This window comes from Apis dorsata, unplaced genomic scaffold (genome assembly GCF_000469605.1).
Source record: "Apis dorsata unplaced genomic scaffold, Apis dorsata 1.3 scaffold_165, whole genome shotgun sequence".
NCBI lineage: Eukaryota > Metazoa > Arthropoda > Insecta > Hymenoptera > Apidae > Apis > Apis dorsata.
The window spans coordinates 927,906-933,097 of record NW_006263454.1 but is presented as its reverse complement, the minus strand read 5'-3'; the positions used below and the strand labels follow the sequence as shown (position 1 = coordinate 933,097).

The following is a 5,192-nucleotide window of genomic DNA, read 5'->3' as shown; positions in this document are numbered from 1 at the left end:
AATAGGGAAAAAATAGAAAAAAAAAAAAAAATTGTGAAATAATTCAAAGAGAAGAGGAAATGTAAATCACTGGTGTAAATTCGAAATTGAAAAAGTCGTCAATCGTGAACTCTGATGCCGATACGGGGTGGTGCGTCTTATCGAAACCGGGGCGAGGTGATTAATCGGCATTGCGGATACGTTGACGAGTCGATGCAGCCGGACTGCACGGTTTGTCGACGTGATTCTCGTCAGTTTCGTTCTTCTTTCGTGCCAATCAACGGCCCGACCCAAGCCAGGCTTGAATGGTGTCTTTGGAAAGGCAAGAGTTCATAGAATCCCGTGGAATCACGAACGATGGAGGGATCGATTCGTTTGAAACTTTGACCAGAGATTAAAAATCCTATATTTTTTTAGGTAATATCTTTTTTTCTTCATGGTGAATATTACAGCGATATAACGAGGGATATTTATTTATCGTTGGAATTTTATCTTGAATAAAAAATCACGGAAAAAATCGCTCGATGGATGTTTCTTTTATTATTAGACCGATGTATATATAAAATTTTATCTTTCGATCAATAACTTTTTTAACGAATGAATCATTCAAAAAAGATAATATTTGCAATTTTAATGAATCCAGGGATAACAAAAATGTCTATAATTTCTGTCTTCTGTTATGATTATCTCGAAATATATACGACGTCTTGTTATTTTCACAAGGGATTAAGGGCGGCAAATTTGAAATCGTTCGAAGACCGCTCCGTATGCAACTAACTCAATATTACCAGAAAGCAGGATTTTCTAGCTTGCACGAAGGGAGGGTGCAACGGCGTTTATTATACGATTTAACGGCGTATAGGAGGATTATTGAAACGGCAGACGAATGAGAGAGAGAGAGAGAGAGAGAGAGAGAAACGGTAGCCATTTTCCACGTTGTGCTTTCGTTGTACGATCGATCGATGAATTTAATCTGCGCAAACAGCGGATGGTTTAGCGTTATCAATAATGGCCACGGATCTTCCCCTTATTCATTCGTCCCGTGACGACTGTTTGCGTTTTGGATCTCTTTCTGTAAAGGCATCTCGTTCGATTATGCTCTCAAGGGATTCTCTCTGCGATAGTCCTCGCGCTTCATTTTCCACATCGTTAAAACTTGGCTTTAGTTCCTTTGCAGCTCCGTTCAAGTGTTCCGTTTGTAAAAGCGTAGAGAATTACGAAAGAATTAATCCGTGATATCGGATTTTTTTCTTTTTTTAAAATCTTTAGATTCAGATTTGTACATAATGTATCTACATATTATTTATTTATCAGTTTAGATTAGGTTGATTGGAGAATTGCAACAGAATTCCAACTTTCAGAAGAACTTTTCCTCTCTCCTGTTCACAAGGAACCAATTTTGCTCGATTCCGACGATCGATCACGGTTTCATCGCTACTCGAACGCAGAGAGAAGTTTGACAGTTGAATTGTTTAACGATTACGACAGTTGAATTATGATTATCGTCTATATTGCTCAAAGCTATTGAAATTGATCCGATCGCTTCCCCTTCCTTAGATTAAACTCTGAACAAAAAGTACGTTCGAAACGTATTTTAACGTTTGCATCGTTCAAAGATGTTTCATCTTTGGAAATTTACAAATTAACAAAGAAAGGCGGAAATGGCGATTGTTCTCCTCCAAACTTTTTCTTTCTCTCCTCCAATCATTCCTTTCCACCGGTTCAATTACAGAACTCGAAACCACGGGATTCCACGTAACAATAATTTGAATTAATCACCGGCGCAGATACAACTGATTTAATGCGCGGCTTAATCTAGGCGCTGACACGTTCAGCGCGCGACTCACGATGAGTTACGGCAATTCACGCGCAAGACAGGATCCATTTACAATGGAGACATTTACAGATTAGCCGTGCACAGGGTGTACCTGCGAGAATTCGCCACGTTGCGTGTCGTGCGCCTCGGGATCCTCGGCAATTGGAGATACCATTCTTAATTTAATTAAAAATTTCACGGGATTATTGCCCTCGAATACCGTGGATAATGTTTCGGGAAATGCATTTGCATAAATGATTTTGAATTACGACGGCCTACTTTATGTATATTAATTTAACTTTACGAAAGTATTATTCACTTGAAACAAACGTGTCCCGATTATTTGAATTTATCAAATAACGTGATGAAATATCTAAAATACGCGTCGCAAATTTTTTTTCCTCGCATGAAATTCCTCAACTTTTCAGAATTTTTAAATTGTTCTTTCAACTTTTCTGATCCCTTATCTCAAAGATCAAAATATCAAAATTAAATTCTCTTGTTGTTCGCGTTGTGCTATCCCATTGCAATGCAAATTTTACCTCGGATTTTTTAAATTAACAGACCACGAGATCCACCGAAAAGCTTCGCCCCTTCCATCCCTTCGAATATCCTCCGAATACGTGTCCTCTCACGCGTCTACGCTATTTTTATTTCTCGAACGCTCTCAAAAAAAAAAAAAAAAAAAAAAAATTCTCGCAATCTACAATCACAGAGGGAAAGAGGAAATGGCAGGAGAGAGGGGAAAAACATCGAAATACCAGTTTGTTGAAGCAGTAGAGCGTTCGAATAACAGATTCCACTCTATTTTCCACTCTGGCCCGAAGCACAGGTGCCTCCATTTACAGATTAAACCGCGTCACACCCGGTATAGGGGGATGAGGGGAAAATTGGCTTGTCGGGGCTCGTTCTTTCGGGGCTATTCCCTTTAAAAGGGTCGTGTACGACCGGCTTCGAGCGAAACGACAACAATACGAGGAGAATTCGTGCGCGAATCGCAACACTGGAAAGCAAATTGCACTTGGTGCACGTCGGAATGGAGGCTCGTGCTTGATAAATTGTCGATCGATCCCGAGATTCGCGCCAATGGAAAACGGAAGTGACTTTGTCCATCGATGATACAAATTCTGGAATCAAAATGGTGACGAAATTAAAAGGATTCGTTCTGCCTTAGATTGGGTCAAGATCGAATTTCTTCGCTCACTACTGTTTCTCCTTTGACAAAGTTTGTACAAACTTTTCGAATCTTTTTTTCTTTTTTTATTTAAAGAAATATCGTGTTTGGAAGATCGTTTTTTGTATAGTTTGGTATATCGTACAAGACGAAGATAGAGAAAGAAGATAGAGGGACTGTTTGAAACGAAGAGTTCGTTTGAAGCGAGGTTTTCATTTCCTGTTAAAGAAAGCTCTCGATTTTGTTGTAATCGTGTATAATCAGTGTCTCAAATCCTTTTCGAAGAAAAACAGAGGGATCTCCACTATTGGAAGTTTCTTTTTACACAGCTTACTCGACGAAGAGAAAACCGAAGAAACGAGAGTGATTTTTTAGATAACTCTTTCAAACCAAAGAGTTTCGAAGCAAGGTTTCTTTCATTTCCTGTTCCAATGTCTTTTTCAGATCGACGACGTAAAAACTCGAAGCAAATAGCAAATAGGAAAAATAAATATCGTCGTGCTTGACTAAGAACGAAAGGATAAATGCGTATTTAAAAAAAAAAAGAAAAATTAAAGATCCAAAGTGTGCACGATTGTGCCACCTCGCGAACATGTGGTTCACATGTCTCTTCGAAGCGACGAACGGTTAAATAAATGTTACAACGAACGAAAGTCGACTTATTGAATAAGCGAGGCGGAAGTCAATCCGTGAAACATCATACGACATAATCTCGGTTTGTGTCGCGAGTTATTCGACTCGACGTGGAAAAACGTGCGCGACAGCGCGGCTACTCGAATGGTCAATTAGTTTCGATCAGGAAGCAATTTCAGAGACACGCTTAGCAGACTTTTTCCCTGGATAAACCGCTGCGTTATAGGTTCATTAAGTCGCTTCCTGAAGCGTCCAATCGTTCGATGATTTTGCCGTTGAATAGCCTTTAATTACGAATTTCTCGTTATCGGATCTCTCAACTGTGTCGATGCTTGTTAAACGATACGATTTTACTTTTTTTTCCTTTTCTTTCTCTTTCCCTTTAATATTCGACGAAACGACGGGGTTGATATTATAACATTGATAACATTGATCGATGGAAGAATTAATTTTCGGGGAAGGAATATTTTTGGAATATTTTTCAATTAAAGGGGGGAAAAGAGAAAAGATTGTACGAGGTATATCTATGAATTCGATGAATCATCGGTCGAATATGCATAATGAAAGATTGAACGGAGCCGCAGTGAACAAGTCTTCGTGACTGCGATTGCATCGATCAGCCATCAATTACAGACGGTAGTCATCTCTGTCAGGGACAGAGCACGTTTTCTGCAACATCCACATGGGGAAATTGGCTCGTTAATTTGTGGAATTTCTATGATAAAATTCTTCGATTTTCCAACATTTTTTTTTTTTTTTTAAAAAATGTCTTGTCTTTTTCTTGCGCGACGTTAATTTAGGCCATTAGGAATTTACGATTTTTCTCGTAGCTTTTCATTTTTAAATCTTTTATCAGTGTAAATTTTTATTTTTAGTTCTTTTCTATTCTTTTTAGAATCTTTAGCGAAGATTTTTAATATTCGCGTAATTTTTTTTTTTTATTATTTCCTTTTTTTTCTTTGTCATTTTTCTCTCTTTTAGATTTTTCCTCGACTTTTTACCGACTCTTTTTTTCGGATAGATACTTTTCCGTATCCTTTATTTCGTTCTTTCTCCGTCAAATTTTTTTTTCCTCGCATATTTTCCGCTACACGAATACTTTCATTTATTCCGTAGAAATTTAAAAAGATTCTAGAACTCGGTCTTCGTTGCTTTATATGCATTAATCCCTGGAAAACCGAATTTTATGAAAATCCGCTTGGATTTTAAAATTTGACTCGAATTAAACTTTAATATATTAAAATTGCCGATTGAATTTCACATTTATATTGAAATCTCTTTAAATATATTCGAACTCTAGTTTGTCCCAATGGAACTCTCGATATTAAAATATCCCTTTTCCTATGAAATTCTCAATTTACGATCCCTTAAGTTTCAAACAAATCTAAGGAGTAGACATTTCCTTGCACATGTTTTCCATATCCTTTTGTTTATTCTACTTCCAATTCCCTTTACTTTTGTTTCCTACTTGTCATTCTCATCCCGCTTCTCCGCTCCAACCATTCGACTTATTCTTCCCTCTATTTATCATTCCATTCCTTTTCCTTCTTTTTCCCTCTCATCCTTCGCATCCATTCCATCCCACCGTGT

The 5,192-nt window shown here is 37.7% G+C and overlaps 1 protein-coding gene and 1 long non-coding RNA gene across 2 annotated transcripts in view; one reads left to right on the top strand and one right to left on the bottom strand.

Moving 5' to 3' along the window:
- The window catches only part of LOC102677055 (very-long-chain enoyl-CoA reductase), a 118,750-nt gene that overhangs the window by 19,246 nt on the left and 94,312 nt on the right, over positions 1–5,192 (bottom strand). The gene's annotated exons all lie outside the window — the stretch shown is intronic.
- LOC116185373 overlaps positions 26–5,192 on the top strand; it is an 11,765-nt gene continuing 6,598 nt past the window's right edge. Inside the window, exon 1 of the long non-coding RNA XR_004150214.1 lies at positions 26–156. This is a non-coding gene — a long non-coding RNA (uncharacterized LOC116185373). The remainder of the gene's footprint in view (positions 157–5,192) is intronic.